The 22,321-nt window shown below is 41.6% G+C and overlaps 1 long non-coding RNA gene across 4 annotated transcripts in view; it reads left to right on the forward strand.

Moving 5' to 3' along the window:
• LOC121661323 overlaps nt 1-22,321 on the forward strand; it is a 95,839-nt gene that overhangs the window by 65,488 nt on the left and 8,030 nt on the right. For all 4 annotated transcript variants that reach the window (XR_006014919.1, XR_006014918.1, XR_006014920.1 and 1 more), the window contains exons 16-18: nt 1,104-1,304; nt 16,001-16,136; nt 21,488-21,635. This is a non-coding gene — a long non-coding RNA (uncharacterized LOC121661323). The remainder of the gene's footprint in view (nt 1-1,103; nt 1,305-16,000; nt 16,137-21,487; nt 21,636-22,321) is intronic.

Genomic DNA, 22,321 nt, shown 5'->3' on the forward strand with positions numbered 1-22,321 from the left:
GCACCTGTCTGCATTTCTGAAGTTACCTCGCTTCTCTGGCTGTACCTGTTGCCACATGATGTTTAGGGAAGCTGCTAATTGGGCAATGTTTCAGCTGCAGATGACTGAGCTGTGGCTGTTCATTTATATTATTTATTACTCACTGGATACAGGCAGCATGTGCCAAACAGCAGGATCGGGCGGGAACATCTGCTAGGGAGCAGCCAGAGGCACAAGAGCAGCTCTTGGCAAGAAACCCATGCCTTTAATTTACCTAATTACCAAAAATGGGCCCTGTTTTGGAGCAGGCTGTGGGGTCACTCTGCCATTTTGTGTGTGAACACGGGCTGACTAATGCTCAGGGGGTGAGGTGTCTTGTAAGGGTCAGAACATCCTAGAGATGCTTCTCCAGTTTCCTTCAGCACACACACACCATGTTTCTGCTTCCAAAGTAATCTCTAACATTACTTACAAGCGGGGTGTTCTACAGTTTCCATTACTTTTGGACTTGAATCCTGATATGTGAACAGCAAATAACATGGCCTAGAAACTGAAGCAAGGGCCATAAGCTACTGGGAAGCTGCATAGGGATGTGTGGGCACTGGGGAATTGCACCTTCCATGCCGTGAGCTGTGGATAATGGGTAAGAACACACAACTGGGGGGAGGGAGGGTTAAGAAGACCAGCCTGGATCTGGAATTCTGAAAATTTCTATGCTTGTGTTACATTTTTCAAATTCTTCTACTTAACCAATGCAGTATTAGCATCTTTAGAACTGATGCTGAGTAAAACAAAATTATGGTAGAAGTCCACTAAAACCTTGCAATTTCTTCTTCCTAATTTGACTCTGGTTTTGTTGCTGCAAGGATCCTATCAGCCACAGCGCTGGGTACAAAGGTGAGATTTGTCTGCCTGGCCAAATGTCCCCGCTGTCTGTGCATGGCTCTGGCTGCCCCATATTGCTGAACAGCACAGCCACCTGTGGCTCGTTTTGACATTAAAAATACCAAGCACCTTCCACAGCTGATGCCATCTGTCACTGCAGCACAGACTGAGGCAGCTTGGGTTGTAGTAGGCTGGCTCAGACCAGGCAAGGTACCAACAATTTTGCCTTTCCTTTCCAGAGCTTCACCTCTGTTGGCATGTTGAAGACCTTCAAAGGCTCCAGCTTGTATTTGCCTTCTGCAGCCTGCTGCTGGAATTTTAGGACGTTATATATCAGTGTATCTATCACTGAGCCAGGAGGAGTGATGAGGGTGCCTGGAATACTCGTGTTGCTGCGGGGACAAGGACACAGAAGGGGCTCTCTCATTCCCACAAGGAAGGTGAGTGACTGCACTGCTGTGCAATATTGCCCAGGAAAAGTCACAATTACTTTCATGTTGCTAGGTGGAGATCCTTGAATGTGTTTGGAGCCCGTGGCTTGGGGACAAATAATATTTCTGCAGGGTCTGATGGGGTAACAGCTCTCCTGCTGAGCCAAGCTCCTGGCTTCTCCTGTTAAATTCTGGAGCCAGTCCCTGCTCCCTTGGACTGGAGTGTGGTACAGCCCTGCCAGCAGTGTGTGAGGCCATCAGCTCTCCCATATCCTGGTACATATGGGTGCATGCGTCTCTTCCCAGAGGATGCTTCTCCTGTGCCAGGCAGCACAGGGATTCACTCAGGCTCTTCATGATGAGGTTCTCACCTTGGAGAGGGCACCTCCTTCAGAAGGTGCTTCATCTGGAGTGCAGACAGGCCTTTTTTGAGCATATTGTTGTTATACTGGCACTTTGTTCCTGCTCACAGTGTTGTGGTAGGTTTTTTAATGAGTCCAAAGAAATTCTATTAAAAATATCACTGGGGGGTTTTTTGAGGAAAAGGCAATATTGATAACAATGCTTTGCAAGCAAATACTTTTGCAATACAAAAGTTTTGTCAGTTTTTGTGATCTTGGAAGATGTCCAAGCAGTCACTGATGGGTTATACTGGGCTGGCTTCAGCTGTGTAATGCTGTAACTTGAAATACTGGGGTTTTGTTTTTTTTTTTTTACTGCATATGGCCATAAAATAGAGACTTTCCCATAAAGTAGATTAAGGAAGATCTTTGATGCTTTCATTCAAAGAACAGCTCTTCCAGAAGGTGAGCATTAACAAGATGGTAGTGTCACATTTTCATGACAAGGTTCAGACTGAGCAGATCATTAGAAAGAAAAGGATCAAAGCCACTTCCCCATATTACATTTCAGGTGGATGTGAGTGTGTCACTGGCAAAAAAAAAGCTCAAGTAGCAAACTTCACAGGAGGGGAAGCTCACTCCTCCTGTCTTTCTTTCCATCGCAATTTCCTTCCAGAGAGTCACAAACTTCTGGAGTTTCAAAGGAGTTATGTTTTAATCCAACTAGTAGGGCTGATATAGCTCTGATGAGAGACTTGGACATCAGAAGAGATGTTGGCTCTCCTTCATTACTAGTGAGCAATCCAAATACCACATTAAACAATTGTTTAATTCTCACTGGCTTTCCAGTAATCCTCTTGGTCTGGAATTACCTTTGTTTTTTAGTAAGGGTTACTTATCTAACAAAAAAAAAAAGAATAAATTGACCAAACACAGAACAGATGTTTTTAGCCAGTGCAGTAAATGAGAAAATTTTAGTTTGTGAATTTTACTAAAGTAGATTTGTAATTTGTTTAACTCTAATTTATTCACTTAATTAAAAATTCTAAATTTTACCAAATTATAAAGCTGATGTAATGTGTAAACCTCCTGTGCTCTATGTCTACTGGTAGGACGTTCTGTGCTGTCTTCCATGGACACAGAATATATAACCTAGAGCCTGAGGGCACAGGGAGCTGTTAGATCCTAATCTCAGGGTGTTCTGCAGGCAAAAAGGGCCCTTCCACGGCTTGATGAAATCTGCTGAACTTGTTGGATTGCCATTAATCACATTCATCTCCAAGTGGGAGCCGGCTCCTTGTGCAGCTCAAAGAAAGCAAGAGCTGCACCCAAATTAAATGTTATACAATAGCATCGTAAGGCATGTATCCAAAGTGCTTCTCAAACTTTTTACAGACACTCCAGCACATTTGAAGCGTTTGACAGAAAAGAATAGGCAAGGGCAACAATGATTGATCCATGTTTTTAAGAAAAAAATTGAAGCCATATTTCCACCAGGGGCTTCAGACGGACATTGATGTATTTATCAAGAACGAGCCCGCAAGCGCCAACCTCTGCATCACTAAGAATGTAGCCTGCTGCAAGAATTTACAGCTGTGATGGAAGATTCATAGCTGCTCTCTTTATTTATTGGAAACATCTCTTGCAACTGAGTAAAGACATAAATATGAAATTAAATCACAAAAACTACTTTGAAGTAGTGCTAAGGGTAGTTTTTAAACCTAGGGGCCAGGACAACTTAAAACTAATGTTGAAACACGATTGAGATGAACGGTATTTACTGATCCATTATTCCATCACTTTACAGCTAATATGTAAAAGCCCAGATTATTGGAGAGCATTTGCTATATTCTTATACGTAATGCTCACCAGGAGGACTCAAGGGCAGCACGTTAGATAAAGGTGCATCCATGAATTTCTGTCTTTGTGATTTATAGTTTTCACGTCACTGTAAAATTATTTTTATAGTTTATTTTACCAGCGTGTGGCGTGAAAGAACTTTATATGCTCTTGAAAAATAGCTTCATAAACAACAACAGGCTGTGATATGAGTTCTTTGAGTGCATAGATAGGGGTGTGAATGCCAGTATTAGGTTAATATTCTTTGTCCTTTTAGGTCACTGCAGATATTTTAAGTGGCCGCAGCTCCATGGGCCAGGGAGCGTGGGAGAGCAGAGCAGCCAGGAGAAAGGGGGCGAAACACAACCCACCCCCAGGAGCAATTAGTGTTAATGTGTTATTCTGGATAATGATGATCCATAGTTTCTACATAGTGAGTTTTCATCTGTACATCTTGTAGCTCCTTATCTCAATTTTGCAGGTTGCAAAACTGATTAATTACACCAGCAGCATTAGTTTAATTAGTGCTGATTATTCTTTGAGCTTTTTCTTCTTTAATCATCTGTTTAATTGGAACTAAATCCCCGTTTATCAAATGGTGTAGGTTTTAGCATCTGAAGACAGTGGATTTTGTTTAAGTCTTTCCACCTTGAACTCAGGCGTTGTTGTAAAAGCTTTGGGAATATGTCTGGGATTATACTGATTATAACTGGATCAGGATTTGGCATTTTTTAGTATCTGGTCATTTTGTCAAATATTTTGATGTTATAGCTAGCACTTTCTTTAAAAATTTAGGAAAAAGAGGTGAAGAATAACAGACTGGAGACTCTTACACATGACCTGCCATATTTACACTGTTACTCCATAGCAGAATCTAAGTGAAATGATGAGGGAGAATACTTTGTTGACCAGCCTGGAGAAGTTTGAATTATCTTTAATCAGGAGATGTCAGGATAAAAGAAAATACATGGAAGCAATATGTGACTGTTTTTCAAAACATAAATGCAACAAAATCTGAAGAAATAAGGGCTGTACCATACTTGTACATGAGCTGCTCTCTGTATTATCAAAGCATGGTTATGTTGATGGATCGTGCAGTGACAGGACAGCAGATAAAAAAAAGTAAAACCTGGAGCAGTGGTGGAATGATGTAAGAAAGGGAAGCAAGTCACACTTGCTTCACCTAGAATCTTTCAGTAGGTCTGGAGCTGGTAGTTCTTACTCTTCATTCAGCTTCTGCTGCAGCCTTTTGCTTCCCTCCCCTCTCCTGCCCCCCCAACTGCTGTGAAAATAGTTACTAATGATGATGAATAGGGTTTTTTTGTGTTTTAAGTTCCCTCAATATGAAGGTCTTTCTCCTTCTATCATTCTCTAACTACTTCAAAAGTCAGTGTAATTCTCTGTAATTCACAAGCTCTGGGCATTTTGCCCTTTAGGATCTTTTTTCCTTCATCGTTTTGGTAGCTGCAGCACCTCTTCTCTAAGTGAAAAGGAGCATAAGGGAGAAGAGTCACCTCTTGATCCCATCCCAACCCGCTGCTTAGGTCAGCGACTTGCTGCAGATCTTTAGTAGTTTGTCACACTCATTGGAAGAGGAAGTATTTGGGCTCTGCCAGGAACATTTCCGTAGCTGTAACCCCCAGTGTCTCCACAAGCTTCTGCAAACAGCGATGCTGCGCAGCACCTCACACTCACCCCTGTGTGTAAAGGGTGACCCAGGCCCTTTGCAGGCAGTTCTTCACCCACTGGCCCTGTCCTGTTCAGCTGTGCGTCTCAAATGTATTTGGGCTGCATTTAGACTGGGTGGTTAAGTTATTCTCATGATTCCACCGCTGAAGATGGGCATAATCTTTCCTCTGTGTGGAAAAAAACTCATTTTTTGTATGATGACTCATCTTGATTTAACATTACCATACACTGTTGATTGCTTTATTCAATTTAAAATGTTGAAGTTTGGTTTCACTGACATTACTGAGTAGGGGTGGTGCATTATTTGTAATATATGTTTAACTGCACTCACTGCAGATTTAGCATGTATTAATTTTTACTAGAGGAGAAATACTTGCCTGATGAACAAGTTTATAGCGAGAAAGAAGTGTTCATTTTCTAGTCATGATCTTGTGCTCTTTTCCTTCTTATTTTCCGTGACTGTAAAGCTTCGTTCTTTGGTGCAACTGCAAACTAAAAACCCAAGCTGTGATTCCGTCCCATTGCAATCCTGACTGTGAAGTTTGAGTTCACTTTTCAGGCTGATGGTCTCTCATCAGGTCACTGCAGAGAAAACAGAAAGCAGTGAGATGGGAAAACAAACAGGAGATGCTACACGTGTTGCTTTTTTTTTTCTCCTGACCTTTCAAATCTATGATGCTGGTGTATTTTAAAGGACAAACTGTGAGAGGCACCTAAAATGACATCATATATCCTATTAGCCTTTTATATAATTTTTCCAATATTTCTAACCTTTCCAATTGCAGTAAATTTACCCGGGCTTTGTTGTGTTTTGAGGTTTTCTATTAGATTTTACGTAAAACCGTATTAACTTCTTTAGTTCTATTTGTTCCTGATACAAATACCATTTCATGGTCACCTGTTTTACTCATTCCCACAGCATGTGAAACACAGGCAATACCCTAAAACACCTTCATCCCTACAGGTGCGTTAAAATGCTGGAGAAAGAGAGTATAATTTGTAGTAGAGTCATTTCATTTTTCCACAGTTGCTGATACTTTCTAATTTAAGTTTTGAAAGGCCTTATGGCTATAGTAGTGAGGAATGCTTGGCAGGATGTGGGTTACGGATAACTGGGCAGGTATTTGTTCCTGTCATGTGTAAAATGGCACCAAACATGGAGAAAATGCAAAAATGAGAGTACTGAGCTGTCTTCATGGCTCTGGGTGTGCACTCTGCCTGTCTGTGCACTGAATGCAGGCTGTGGGGTACAGCTGGAGGCAGGCACGTGGTATCCCTGTATCGATTTCCACTGCGCAGTGGCACTCAGTGGGAACCTAAATTCAAAGGGAAACAGGGTGTGCTTCAGCATCAGCTGGGAAGTCGAAGCACAGGTGGAAGAAAAAAGTGGTATCAATCTATCAGCCTAGGAAAGGCAAAAGTAAGAAAAGTATTGATTTTTTTAAACATCGTTAGAGTCAGTAATGCATCACTTCCTTGTGAGAAATGACCCGTCCTCCTCCTTTCCAATCCTGTTACTTTTGTAATGAGTTTTTATTAGGTAACCTATTTTCTGTAAATTATACCCCAGATTTCTCAACAGACATCAAACATCTTCTCAGTAAGAATACTTGTTTAATTATTTATTTCTACTTGGAAAAAATGCATTTTGCAGTAAAGTAAGAGTTGTAAGGGAAGGGATAGTTAAAATAGAATTATGGATATAAAAATGTTATTTGCAGTCCTTGGTTAGGTTTTCTTCCTTGCCATACAGACTGTTCAACCTATTCTTAAATCTTTCCCATTTAGGAGTTAATGGCAAAGTCCACTGGTGAGGCGGTAAAGACACATTATTAGGTTTAATTCTGTCTCTGAAGCTGATGGGCTTTAGCTGCCTGTGATTAAGTCTCTGAATTCCTTTGCATCTTCCTATGATTTTACAGTTTAGATCATCAGATTTCTCATTGGGGGTGGAGGTTGTTACATTTAATACCTTTGACTATTTTTGTTCTGCCTGGTCAAATACTTCACTCAACCTCTGTTTTCTAGTCCTTTTTGGGTAGCCATCAGAGTACTGTGAAATATTCTGCTCAAAATACCAGCATTAACAATAGCCAAGGGAAGGACAACTTCTGAAAGAGTGACATCAGATGGATTTGTTCTCAGCCTAGAGCTTTGAAATAATTTTTACTGTTCTCCAAATAATTCTGGCATTATACATAAAAATGATCACAAAGCATGTGGTGTTTTATCAAAGGTACAGGATCTTTTTATTATATTAATGTACAGTTTAATGAGGGAACCCTGAAATAGGATCAGTCCCATTAATTTTCCAAGCTGTATTCTGTAAATTGTCGGCTCTGGAAGAAAAGTAGAACAGGTTTAGAGCTAATCTTTCACCTCTATACCAGATCCCTTCTTATGCTTAGTTCTGGTATAAATGACAAAGGTTTGGGGGCTTTTAGGTATTGTTTTCAGTCAACTATTTAAAATACCCTGATTACAAGGAATATTTGGAATTTCATATAAACCTACCACCTTCTCTCAATGCTTCACAGCTTCACATTTAATTAAACAGTTAAAAAACTGTTCTTATTATATATGCAAGGAGAATCATATAAATGGTGAGTTCAACTTTGATCCATATTGGCTATGGCATCAAAATCTCCTTCCCTCAAGCTACTGAAAATGTTTATTCTTTAGCAGAGCAGAGTAACCAAAACACTCTGAGTAGCATGCCCAGTTTGCTTTGTACCTTTGCCCTGGGCTCAGATTTTTTGTGCTGCATTAATGGTGTTAAAACACTTTCTTTATCTGATGGGATTCCTGTAGGATATCCTGCAGGATAATAATTAGGCTGGACAATTCAATCCAAACACTGGAAGGCTAAAGAGGAAGATAAGAGGATGCAATTACTGAGCAAGGGTGTTCATCCTGGGCAATGTTTGTGGATGATTCCAGTAGCATGGTAGGATTCAAGGGCCCACAGTAGCAAAAAATGAAGCATGCCACTTAACTCTTATTCCAGGTTTCTGTAGGATTTTGGCACAGCTTTAATGTTTTTACTGAAAGGAGACCATAATTGTGACACAGGAAACTGCTGGTGCTGAATTGTTGTATTATCCACAGGGTGCCAACAAGGGATATTGAACAGATACAGTGTTCTTGGAGTAGATGAACTAAGAGAAAGAAAGAAACTTTATTAAATGAAGGACCTAAAATATTTTGTATAACGAACAGAGTTGTGTGCAGTTAGAAAGTCCCAGCCTCTAGTCCCCACTACAAAGAAGCTGAAAAATAATTACCAGTTGACCAGCAAATTCTCAATATGAGAGAAATTCCTGGGTTTGTGTAGTTGGACTCTACTCCTGTGGCCTCTCTTATCAGATGTAGAAATCATCATTCAGTAAAGGGGTCTGGTCCTGCTCTCTCCTCCCCTGTACTGTCCTGTCCTCTTTAGTGGAGTAGCTGTCACTTAAATGATGCCTAAGTGGATTTGATCCTAAGGATCATTCATGCCTAAGAGCCAGGGAGAGGAGAGTTCCAGACTTGAATGAAGTCATGAGTAAACAACTGTGCAGGAGGACACTCTGTCATGATTGTGAAAGAAAACAGGATTGTTGAATGTGAACTTTACAAAATGGACACGGAGGATCAAATTAAGGGGAAGCTGCAAAGGGCAGTGCAGCCCAAAGGGTGACCCCGGCCCATGGCTGAGGGAGACGTCAGGCAAGAGCTTGGTGAGCAAGTGGGGAGAACGTGATGTCAGAAGATGAGAAAGGTCAAAATAATACATATTATAAATAATACATAACTTCAGTTCATGGCTGCTCATGCTGAAAGAATAAAGCCTGGTCACATGACCATGGATATTCATGGCATGGATTGGTGCAGCTCTTGGGAGAAACTGGGATTGACCAGCTTGCTCTGCCTCACCGGAGGGCTGGTCCTCATACAGCTTCCCAGGCTGGCTCCAAGCTGATACCTAAGGGCTGGAGTACTGTCCCCTGCAATCTAAGAGGTTAAGAACAGCAAACAATCCCAGTATGTACCTCCTTGGGGTCAGTATCCACTGATCCCCCGGACACATAAGGACAGGCTTTGCTACCAGCTCTGCCACTGGAATTTTCCTGAAAAGGCTGCAAATAGGTCCGAATTCTTCACTGGAAAGTGAATGCAATGTAATTCAACTGGTTTGCTACTCTATAGTTTTGGTTAAACACCACGTTTTTATGTCCCATCCTAACAAGATAAAAGGTATGGATGAGCAAAGAAAACAACATAGAGGGTTTTACATAGGAGTTGTTAAAATTAGTTGCTTCTACTTCACAGAAATTTGTAACAACAATCTTCAGTGTGTTCCTTATTACATCTTTTTTCCCCTCTCTTTTGTATGCCACATAGCAACAAACGCTCCCTCTCTCTCTTGGCATTTATGTTTTTCTCTTTCTTTTTCTTAAGGGATAGAAGAGAAAATGCAAAAAAGAAATATGAAAAGCGAAACATCCTTTGAACATCGTGCATTCCATTAAACCCAGCAGAACAGAACCAGAAAAAAATCCAAAAAATTTTCAGTTCTTAGGTATCACCCCGTCTTCCTTTTTGAATTAAAAGATCTATCTACACCTACCATCTCTCCTTTTAGCAAAGCTGAAACTTAGGAGAATATGTTTGGAACCATTAATTCTCAAGGAAATCTATAGTTTTCAAAGCTCTCATCTCATGACACAGTTTAGTCTTATTTTTGCAAAAGGACTTCAGAAATTTTAGATTATAAGCTTGATGATTTATATCCTGATATTTTTTTTCCAAACAGCATCAATTGCTTGAAGTCTCTGAACCTGACAGAGCAACTGAGTAATTTATTTTTAAACATAAATAGGGAGAAGCTGGTTTTTAACATTTCTATTTTCTTGTCCAAAAGGCATGTGAAATCAACACATCTGCAGAAATGCAAATAATTTACATGTGAGGACAAGCTGAAATTTAGCCTTCTCAGGCAGATGACATTTATCCATCAGCATTCACATACTGGCTTATCAACACATGTAGACACTTCTGCTGTTGAAAAGCTTCATTTATCACTTGTTGAATGTTTGAAGCTGAACTGCTTTTTGTCAAAAAATTGTTTCTTAGATTGACAGATTCTGATGATAACTAAAAAAAAAAGTCATCAAAAACCCCTCAGGTTTCTGTGCCTGCTGTGCAAGGAGTCCCACATCTGAAAATGGCCTAGAACCAGCAGAGTGGTGCATTTCAAATATTCAAAGTTTATATTGGTTGTTAGATACTGAAGTTGCATATGAAGTACATTAAAAATTAGTATTGAAAGTTTCCTGTTTAGCAAAAATTGTATAAACAGACACAGTTTGTTTCCTGTTGGTTTTATAATTAGCTGGCTTGTTCCTGAGAATAATTTAGTCTTCTTTATTTTCACAAGTTCGTATATCTTCTTTAATCAGCCAACACACATATTTGTCTTACAGACAAATGCATTATATGCTACATATTTCATCACTGAGTGGCTGCCAGAAATGCATTTCCATATCTACTCTTCATGAATCAGCAGAACACCACTATAAATCTTCACTCCCTATACAACTTTTTTTAATAGAGGTGTAGCCTCATTCTGATGTTCTGTAATCAGCTTTGTCAGAGACACTGGGTCCTCTTTCCTTAAAATATTAGCTTAGTAAAGATTTAAACCACTGTTTATAAGCAAGAGAGAGAGAATCCCCATATCCTATCTAAAATCATTAAAAGATTGATGAGCGTTCGTAGCTGGAAAATTCTGGCAGAAGAATAATTTCTTTGCAGCAGCCTGTGTAATTAAAGAGAGGATGAATATTGGTAAAAACATTACTCCTTACTCTCCTCTTCTGCTCACTGGAGATGGATCACATCTTGCAAAACTGTATTTCCCCCTCCTGTGATGGCCCAGACAGGTAGGTGAGTTATAAGAAATCAGAACCACAGGGCTCAAACAGTCAAACCAGGTACTAGGACACAGTACCTGTGAGAGTTATAGTTAGCCAAGGAATGGATGGCTGGATGGAGCAATCCCAGCCACTTCAATGCGTGTTGTGGGACAGCAAGAAGGAGGTGGACAGAATGGGAAAGGCATCACCTCTGTGGTGGGAGGGATGATATGGATCTTCTATGGGCATTAATGTTTCTGTAATTCACTGTTGCACGTACATGAAGAACGTTTGTGTGGCCATCATTCCCTCCAGCAAACAGCTAAACCAGTTTAAGAATCGCTGTTCAAACAAGTCTTAGTGTTGTTTTCAGCAAGAGGTTATGGTATCTGCTCCAAAGTAGACATGCCTTTAGGTTCCTTCTTTAAGTACACTTACTGGCATATGGAATAATAAAAGAAACACTCGATAGCTCAGGGCAAGGGCAGCATCCCAAATAGACTTTAAATGGCAAACAAATTAGAGTCGACACTTCTGTCCACATGAGCCTAATGGTACTTACCTTTGACAGTAAATGCACAAAATTACATCAGGCTGAGAAAGTCCCTCTGGGCTGGAAGTAATTGGCAGGTGGAATAGGACTCAGAGGAGCCCCTCTGGTCTCACTTGTCCTTTGATGTCTGCTTGTGCCCAGTGCAGGAGAGAATACTGGGATCTCAGATCAGGTGCTGCCAGTTGTGTATTTTTAGGTTATTTTCAAGGCGTGGTATCATCTGTTACCTTCTGCCATTCTTCTCCTTGAGTCACTTCAGGGGCCATTCTGAAATAATAGTAATGCCAATTCTGGGTTAAATCAAGTAGAAATGCTTTAAGTGTCTGCATTTGCCATGCTCATTTTACCTCAACTTTCTGTGGCTCTTTTCCAAGCATGTCCCACGCTTCCCTACCTCTGTTTAGTCTGGGAAAGGTATAAGAAAAATAGCTGAAGGTCATGTGGCTGCTATCCATGCATAACTAATCCTTTATTGGAACAGATGTGAGTTGCAAAGAAAGTTAATGTCTAACTTTCCAAAAGGTTTGATGGAAATCTGTCTGGGAACAGCCAGACCTGAGTACAATATCTACAGTGAATCTTTGCTTACTTTATTGAGGACTGGTGGAAATACCATGTGCCAATAACATTATTCAAATCAACATGGATTTAAAATCAGATGTCTGGGTGTGATCAGCCCTTTTTGTCTGGAGCCTAAGGAGGTTAATGCAACTTTCCTTTGTCTAAAGCTGGCACAATCCAAACCAGCTGTACTGGGATCATATTTCTATATAATAGAAACATAATTTCATAGGTGTGATAAATAGTGCTGACAATTTGCTGTAGTAAGCCTGAAGAGTTTAAACCATGTAACTAATCCAAATCGTAGAATTTCTTTGGTTTACACTAATTGTAGATGTCAGGTCTGGTGGTGACTGGATACTGTGTTGATGGGTCCTTCAGAAGTGCTGAGAGATAGATAAAGTTGGGCTGAACTGATGTATTTCATATTATGAGCAGCTGGATGAGCCCTGAACACCATACCCAAGTGATTCATTTCTGAATGGTGGTGAAAAGAGAGGGGGGTGCTTAAATAAATCAATGGTGATTTTAATAAACTGGGAGCTTCTCACTACTAAATCTGTCTGCATCTGATCTGAATTGCAATTACCTGTCAAAAATTCATCCATCATTGCAAGTTCCAGACAAACTTTCTGGCAGCAGATGTTTCAGGGAAGCTATTTCATGTGGGAAATATATCGTTTGGTGTATAGCATTCCCAAGAACAAAAGCCAAAGCAGAAAACATTTCCCGAGTAACAGCAATAACTTCTGTGTCATACCTAAGCTGAGTTTATTGGTGAATATAATTTGTAAATGTGAATTTCCAACATAAATCAGTCCATGAAATACTACCCGTAATTCAGCCCATCTCAAAGAGATGTAGTAATTCAATACTTGTGTACTTGTGAACGCAATGGTATTTCTAATAACTTTAAATTCAGCATTATTAAGCCTCCTCTCTGTGGCTACAGCACTGGTGACTGCCAAACAGAAGTGGTGTGTTCCAGCTGTGGGAAGAGCCCTTAAGAGATTGCCTAAAGAAATGTGTCTCACTCCCTCAGATCTGTATTCAGCAGGTGTGGGGCCACCCATGCAATCCATGTCTCTCTCACACCAAAACCCAGAAGAAACTGGGGGGAAAAAAAAGTTTTCCTGCCACTTAATATCGGTTCATTGACTTCCTGTCATAAGAGAAAGGGCTGAGTGTGGACTGTGTTGAAGGATTTAAATTCAGAATACCTGAACTCCGGTTTTTCATTGACAGCCTTCCCACCATTTGGTACATGGCTGATCCCTTCTGTGGCAAGAAGACAACGTAATGAACATTTCTTTGCAGCCATCAGAAAATTGTCATATAACACTGCTATTTCTCATCTGAACATGTACCGTGAAAATGACCTCTGAAGACAGGCTGGACATATGATGAGAAGATTGCTATCCCAGCCAAATAATACCCCAAAAGCTGTTCTACTGTCACCTCTATCAAAACCCTCCATTATCTTTGCCAATTATAATAGCAGAATCTATCAGTCTTTTCAATTTTCTTTATATCAGGAATTTACTTTGCACGTTTCCTTCCTCTCTGTAGTACTTTAAAATCATGTTTCATTAAAAGCTGTTCCTAGCATAATTGGGAGCAATTCACTTATAAAGTAACTGCTGACAGATGGATCCATTTATATCTTAGACATGATGTGCTGGGCTTCTTATCTTGTCACCTCTGCCTGGTGTTTGAGGATTCATCCTGTTGTGTTGGTGGTTCTGAAAGCCCCAGCCTCATACACTGCACCAAGTGTGTCATTCTGAGCTCTGGAGAACTGATGGCTGCCAAAGGTTTGGAGAAAACATCCTGGTTTGCCCTACTTCTCTCATTCATCAGTGCACAGTGTCATTGGGGTAACATTTCCTGCAGAAATCAGAAAATATTTACATATTGCATGTCCGCTCTTCTCATTTATTTCCCTATTATTTATTTCCTTCTATTATGTAGCTTGGAAGGGCTGTGGGTACTTTGTGCAAATCACTTCTCAGGCCTGTGACAAGAGATTGTGTCCCCTCCAAGGGGTTTATTGCCTCAGCACTGGCTCCCAGGACCATCTGTCCGTTCCCCTGTGCCAAAGGCACCGAGGAGAACCAAAGGACAGGAAATAAATGGTTGGCTGCGTGTCCCAGGGTGCTGTAGGGGTGCACGGGTCCTTCCCTGGGTAGTACATGAGAGGTAGTAAGTAGGGAGTGCATTATACTGCACCTTTAGAATGAGAATAGATAACTTTTACCTAACACAGGAGAGAAGCTGGAGCTGGCAAAGGGAAAAGAGAAGAAGTGAATGGCACGGAAAATGATGCTGGCAGGAAACTTTATAATGAGCAGAGGGAAAGACAATTTCTATCAGGACCTGGGCACAGCAGGCACTGCAAGTGAAGGGTGTGAACCTAAACCTGACCCTCTCCTCTCTTTACCTCTATGAAAGGCTGCATTTTAGGAATATGAAGAGGAAAATGAACTTTTAGCCTTAGCAGTAGCTGGAGGAGCAGGTGCCTCGGGCTGAAGATGGTGTGGGTTGCACACATCCTTGTGCTCACAGTCAGGGTGCGATCCCGTCCCATATGGCTGGGGGCTGGAGCTGTGTTTCTCTGGGATGTGTGATGAAGCCTTGGGAGACAATTCATTGCTCTGGAGAGGCTTACCCTGGGGAGCACAAGGTGCCAGCACCAGTCAAACAGTGTCAAGTTTCGTGATTAGAAGCAAATTGGTGGAAGCTGGAATTGTTCCTGATGGGTGTTTTTAATTTCATTTTCCTGTGGAAAGATTATTGAAAAAGCTGTTCCAGGTACTTGGATCATGCGTTCCAACAACTTTAAAATTTAAACTTCTTCTAAGGGAAGATCACGTGTGTTTCAGGCCTATATGCATAATATATTTTAATATTGCTAAGGCATCTGTGACCTCAGCACAGAAATGTCATGAGAGGGAATGGCAGAAGAAGGACAGGGGGTAAAGCTTTAAAACACCCTCATTAAAATGTATTTTTCTCGGTTTGAAAAAATAATGAAAACCACCCCTTGATCCATTTTCCTGAAAGCAGTGATCAAATGCTTTAGAGGCCAGTTTCATTCTTACGAATAATTTTTTTATTAAGAAGGATGAAAACTATCTAATGTGATAACTATGAAGGAATGCAGAGTCATTTTCATTATGACCATGAGCATTTATTTGTGGCATAAAATTACCCTTAGGCAGAAAAGTCCTCTACTACTGCACACACGCACCTGGTTCTTCCAGCCACTGCTTCATGTCCTGCTGTGGTGAAATACCTCCTTGAGGTGCATCAAATAAACAAGTCAGAACACCACAGAGCCAGTGCCACGTGAGCGTATTTCTGTCATTTTCCATTGGAAACTCGAAGCTGCCTTTCATTAAAGACAGCAAACGTGTCCTTGAGTCATGGCGAGGAACCGCAGCCCCACCACCTCCTAAAGGCTGTATTGGTGTCTCCAGAAGCAATTTAATCCATCTCTTCTTCCCACCCCACACGATGAAAAGACAAAAATCGCCGTGTGAATTACATTTGCCTTCAGGTCTTCCTAAAGATAAATAATGCTGCCTGCAGGTTTGCATTAGGGATGAAGTGTCTGCATTCTGGATAACTCTGGAAATAAATTAAATGAAGGGAGGCACAGCCTTTAGCTCTTTTTCTGGGGCTTCGTTTCAGACTGTGATTTTCACACAGCACTTTTGTTTCACCTGTGTTTAAGCACAAAATGTACAATGTTTTCAGAAAGTATCTTCCCTTGCCCTTCCCTTTTCCATTTGCTTAATATAAACGTGGATCTTTTTTTTTCAGCTCTCAGAATGGTGAGGCTGACGAGTGATATTCCACATGGACTTGACTGCTTTGTGGCTCACCTTGGGCTTCTTAGCTCTCCACAGGAGATCCATCACCTCTTCTGCAGTGAGACACCTAATTGGGGCAACACTCGGTGAGTGACTCCTGCAGTGCAGAATAGTCCGCTCCAACCTTGGAAAAACATTTCAAGGATGAATTGTCAGTTCTGTGTCCAAGGTATAAATGTTCATGTCTAAGTGTAGAGGTCTGAAGATCCAACAAACAATTCCCATTTTTCTTACACAAAAGACTGACTGAACACGTGCATGAAAAAGCTGCATTTATTTTTGGGACAGTAGTGCAGGTTCTACTTTTAAAGCTGTCTGAACCAGCAGGTCACCATGTGGTCTTTCCAGATCTCCAGACTTTATCAGTGGAAAGGAAGGCACACTGTGAAGCGAGGAAATGTTTCCTTCCATACTGCTTAATTAGAGCAAGCAGCCTTTTTTTTTGTTTACATATGGGATATTTTTACCCTTGTATTCTTGTGTCCTCTCCAAAAATCAGGAAGGCTAAGGACTGATTTCAAATATTTCACTCCCGGTTGCCTTTGGCGTGTTTTGGTTTTTCTCTCCCCTCCGGCTTTCCTTGGGGTTTAGATGTTTGGTTTGAATTATCCCTGTTTTGCTTCACATTATGACTAAGCAGGCTTTTAATATAAACACCTGAGCACAAAAAATCAAGATTAAGAAACTGTTCCACTTGACTTAAAGCATTATCTCTCCTGAAATGGGATACCTGAGGTCTGGGATACCTCAGCTGTAGAAGTCAGGTTCTGATAATTACAAATCCTATAGGAGTTTTCAAAATTAATTGTGTTTCTTCTCAGTGAGGGCTGTGTAGAGTTTGACTGCCTGTTTCATTGAGCTTAGGCTGCTCTTAGGGCCCATGAGCCATACAAAAAAAGGAACAGCAGCTAAAAAACAGTTAAAAGAGTAATTTGTGTGATTTAGCAGCCTCCTTGGAAACAGAAAGCAGAATACTGTTTGGCTTTACGGCACAGGAAGAGAGTTGCTTTCTTGGTCTTTGAAAATATATTTAGCTCTGACTTAGTATCCAAGGCAATAACCAGCCCTGACTGTAGAAAAGAGTATTTGCAGGGTATCTTCTCCTGGCTTTTTAAAATTGAAACGGAGTCACTTCCACTGGAAGATTTTTCCTTATCTAGCCTGCAACCTGTCTTTCTTCTTTGCCTGTTTCAAGTTCACAGGCAAGAACCAGCAATGCTGCATCTGTGTCTCTGCCAGGAGGGGCTGACACCAGGAGAAAGGGAAAGGGCACCAGTTCCTGTTCCCTTCCCACATTTGCAGCACTCGTTGGCGCACGGGCCCGGCGCTTCTGTTTGGCTCAGGCATCAATTCCTTTCCTTCCACAGCAGAGCTACAGCCGTGGATTTCTGCCCGAAGCAGATGAACGCGGACTCGGACGCTCCTTCTCCAAACCAACCCCCCCTCCAGAGGAGCTGGGGGAAGCTTTCCCTGCGGGAAAAGGGCAGTGAGGAGCAGCAGGGGCTGGTGCAGCCTCAGCAGAGGCTCGTGCTGGCACTTTTACAGGTGCACTGCTGTCCAGCAGGGAGTGGGAACAGCTGCTGCTCCTCTGGGCGTCGCGGTGAATTCCTGAGGGCGCCGCGGGCTCGGTTTGCCGGCCTGCATGGAAAAGGGACTGCTCTGCAGGCTCAGAAGGAGCATCTCCTTAGACTTCTCCCTTCAGGTTTGACAATGGCAGCATGCTGAGGGAGAACAGAAGGACTGGATAATGCCGAAACCAGTTTGGCACATCTGGGAAAACGCCTGTGTGTTTCTTTCCCTAAATGCTGCAAACAGGTGGGAACTGCAGCTGTCTGAAAAACTTCATCTTATTTCTATAAAGAATTTTGGTTGGTTTTTTTTCAGATCATCCCCAAAGCGAGATTTTTGAGGTGGTTCTGATTTGCAACAAATGCTGTTTAAAAGACAGAGACAGACACTATAAAGGGTAAAAAACTCCATGCGAACAGAATTTGCTTAAAAAACCCCAGAATTAAGATGGGGAAATCTTACCATACCCTGACAGAGAGAGCCTTCCAGCAATACTTTCCAACATCTCCTTTGGCTGATGTGCCACAGGAACTGGAAGTTGTCACATCAAGTGAGACTTTCACCCTTTACTTGGGAGGCCACAGTAACTTCAATGCTCATGGTTTTAATGGGATCAAGAGGGAACTGTCACCTGTCACCCCACAGGTGGTGGCCTGTCCTGGGGCTGGAGCTACGTGAGGATCTCTGTTCTGTCCTTGTAACCACAAACTGTGGATTAATCTTGAAATAAGTCTTAAAATTCTTAGAGCAATGCACCCATATGGAGATAAATAACTTCAAATGCACCTTGAAGCAATTGTGGGAATTTCTATGCTAAGAGCTCATTAGTATGAAATTGTTCTTCATATGAAATTGTGATAAAGCTCTGAACATAAAGTGGAATTCAAAACCCATGGCTTTTGGCTGCCTTTCAGGAAAGGCATTTTATTTTCACCCTGTGCTTGGTAACGCAAAATGAAAATCTAAGTGAGATCGAAGGGTAACTGCCACGTGCCATGTTGCATTGATTGTGGAAGTTATTTTACATCGTCCTGGGAATGCACAAGTTGCCACAACCTTTTCATGCTCTCATTTATAAAAATCTTGCCCAGTGAGGTGGCTGTGGGTAGATACTGAGACTAATGCAGGAGGCAGCTGCTCACCTCGTACGGGCAGGAACACAAGCTGCATGGGTAGGGCTGTTTGGCACTGCTGGTGTCCTCGTGTGGGTTTGCCACTTCTCCCTCAGTTCTGCCTTCATCCCCTCTCCTTGAACTGTCTGACTTCGGGAAGCCTCTGCTTTTGCTGCTTGTCCAAAGAGCACCTTGCAAACCTACAGGGAGAAATAAATACCATTAGTTATTAATTGCTTAATCAGTTACCTTGTAGTTCTTGGCCTTAGGATTGACTCTTGGTTTGGGCATAAGCCAGCCCCGAAGCTGGCACTAGAAGTGCTTCCCTCTGAGCCTTCCGTGAGGTGTCACACGCGGGCCATCCTCCTAAGCAGGCCTGTCTCTCACGTGCTGCGTGCCCCTTGTCAGTGGAAATGAATATTAAAATCAAATACTGAACCAAGCGCACGTAGGTCCGTGGGGGAAGCCACCACTTCTCATATTCCTGTGGTATGCAAGTGAGCTTTTGTCTTTGAGCTTCCTGGGCTGAGGATAAATGGATGATTCTTTCCCTTCCTTGATTTTTCTCCAAAGAACAACAAAAAAATTGCTCCCTCGAATTCCAGTTCAAATTAATGCAAGTCTGGGGGAGAAGAAACAGACAAACAAACAAGGAAGTGTTTTATATTTGGGCTTCTCTTTCCATCTCGAGGCAGATGGGTTTGGTGTGTTTTACAGCCACCTTCTGAAATCAGTCTGTTATTTTGCCATTCCTTTGTAAGAGAGTAGCAGTGCTGAATCTTTATCGTATCGATCGTTCCTAGGCTTTCATCTGGGGCCTAGGATAATACATAGCATTGTTATTGCATTATTATTTTTCATTTGTATCCTATTGATTTGCTGCCAGGGACTTACAGGTCAATTTGCAAAAAGATGGGCTATGATTTATTTTTTTCTAGAAGATTATGCCACGATGGGAATGCTTTTATAAGGCTGTCAGGTCTTTCGGTTTCTTTTTTCTCCTCTCAGGAGTGCAGCACATTCATAGATCAGTGGCACGGTTCCACCTGGATTTACACCCGGAGTATCCATGACTTTCACGTAATTCATATGGATAAGTGGCTGTACCCAAGCCTACACTTAAATTGGAATTTTACTCTGAGGAATGGTTCTTCTCTCACTCCTCCCCGTACGACTCAGAAACAACAAAGTCGATACAGTTACACTGATGCAGAAGAGAGGGGAGGAGGGAGGGCACGCTTTCTACGTCTGATCACAACAAGCCACCAAAGTTTAGCATCCCCAGGTGACAGGTGCTAAAAACAGACATGAAAAGTTATTTTTGGTAGCACGTTTTTTGTTTGCCAACAGTTTACTACCAAGTAGTAGCAGTCCAATTCCTAACAACTTTGTACACAGAAGGCCCACTTTTGAAACAAAATAAGGATTCAAATTTTCCTTGTTTTTCTTTGACTTACTGTTATTAGATTGTAGCTACTGGGAAAGCAAGGATTATACAAGTATGTGGAATTGCACTTTAATTCCTTCAGTACAAAACTCCTGCTACATAATTTACGAGGGGGTCGTTTTTAATTACTCCATGCAAAAGTGTTAAGTGCAGTGGGCTGATGTATCCATGCACTGTGTTGTGTACTATTATTTTTCCCTGGAACCCAGCCAGGTAAATCAAACCCGCAGTGAGGGACTTCAGTTCATGTTCTATTCACACTGTATTGAATTTTCCTGGCATCCTTTCAGCAGGAGCAATTTGACAAGGGAATTTTTTTATAGCACAGAACACCTTTTCCTGCCAGTGAAGATTTTCAGTTTGGGGATTGGTGTGGTGTTTCAGACTCCTGGTTTGTGGCACGGAATTGGACGTTGATGTTAAACCATGCTCTCACCAGCACAGGTCGCTGGAATTACCTGCCCCGTTTGGGAAATTTTATTCTGAATTATTCACAGAGCTCAAAGTAAGACACAGCCCAAATAAATGCCTCACTCATAATGTCTCCCATGGCAAGATAATTATCAAGCAGCTGAACTGCTGCCCTTATCTTCCAGGAGTTATTTCAGAGAATGTTTTCATTTGTCTTCTTTTCCTGCCTGTCCAAGGTTTGCTTTGCATTTTGGCACCATTAGGATAGAACTGTATTAGACAGGAGCGAGGCCGAATGAGATTTCCTGCTTTCAGTGGAGGTGTGAAGTCACAAGATGTGCAGTGTCTGGCTGCTAAGTGCCTGTTCAGTGTAGCACAGCAGCATATATATATTTATAGCTAAATACTTCAGAATGTAGTTCTTTTAATATTTGAGGACAAAAGATTGCCATGTTCCAAGACTGCTGGAAATGTGCTGTAATGGCACAAAGGTGCTATTTACAGACACCAAAAGAAATTCCTTTTTGATAGTACTCATGACTGTCTAAGTTGAGCTGAGATTTTTTTTTAAAAAAAAAATTGGAGAATTGATGAAAAATGCCAAATCCTTTCAGTGATTATAAGGAATATTTGTTTTTTACATCTTTTTATACAGAAATGTTTCTGAATATTAGATTTAGAGCATCTAAGTTGTCGTTTCAAAATCTGTTGTCCTTTATAAGCATCGAAGGCGTTACAAAATGGTCAAAATCTTCTGTTTCAGTTGAGCTCAGTCAGAGCTTTTCTGTCTGGCAGCTCAACAAACACAAGGAGTTTCATGTTCTGCTTTAATATTAAATATTGCTTTATAAATCACAGTAACTGTTTTCCACCAAACCCGACTTCTGCTTTATTTCAGAGACCTGCCAAAGGAAAGCCTTGCATCTGCCAATAACCTGTGAAAAGTGCTTCCTCATTTCTGTGATACCTACCAAGAATGGGAGATTTAGCAGGAGTTTCTAAGTTCCTCAGACATTTAGAGAAGACCCCAAGCCCTTTCTACGATGGTGAGTACGGATATTTATTTCTCAGCTCGGATTTACTGATGGACTGAGACAATCTGACTGCTACAATGACACTTGTAGAAGCTGGGATATTTGTAGGGAATCAGTGAGCAGAGCCCTGAACTGAACTTGCTGCTGATACGCTGCTGCAATCTGTGAGCAAACATGTGCACAAAAGCCAGCACTTCAGAGCTTCTCTTTTACATCTGGCAGCTAAACCAGATTTCTGTTTGCTTCACTCTTTGTGAAAAAGCTAAAAAGCAATGAAATACTAGTTACCTTTGTGTTTGTCTGTAAAATTCTTCCTGGGTGATAAAAAATTAATTGCATTAATTACTGCTTTTTCCCAGCACTGCTCTGCAGTGCCTGAGTTAAGAGGTGGTTCCTGTCATAGCTGCTGAGCTGTTCTTGGGGAAGTGCTCTGTTTAAGGCAGTGTCTGTGCTTCGGTAGAGCCCTGGCCAGTGTCAGGTGGGTCAGCTCCTGTCAGGGCTGGGGCATCCTTGCCCAGCCAGCAGGTCACTGAAGGTTACTGCTGCACCATCTGTTGACTTGGCTCTTGGAATGGGAATGATTTGTGGCAGGAGCCCAAATGATGAATAAACGCTCAGCCCTGTGTTAGGGATAAACGTACTTATGACGCTTCAGTGAAGTTACTTCATGGTAGTTCCCAGCTATGAGGAGATCTTTT

The sequence above is a fragment of the Corvus kubaryi genome, unplaced genomic scaffold (assembly GCF_017639235.1).
Source record: "Corvus kubaryi isolate FWS band 111438036 unplaced genomic scaffold, C.kubaryi_AGA036_p1.0 37135, whole genome shotgun sequence".
NCBI lineage: Eukaryota > Metazoa > Chordata > Aves > Passeriformes > Corvidae > Corvus > Corvus kubaryi.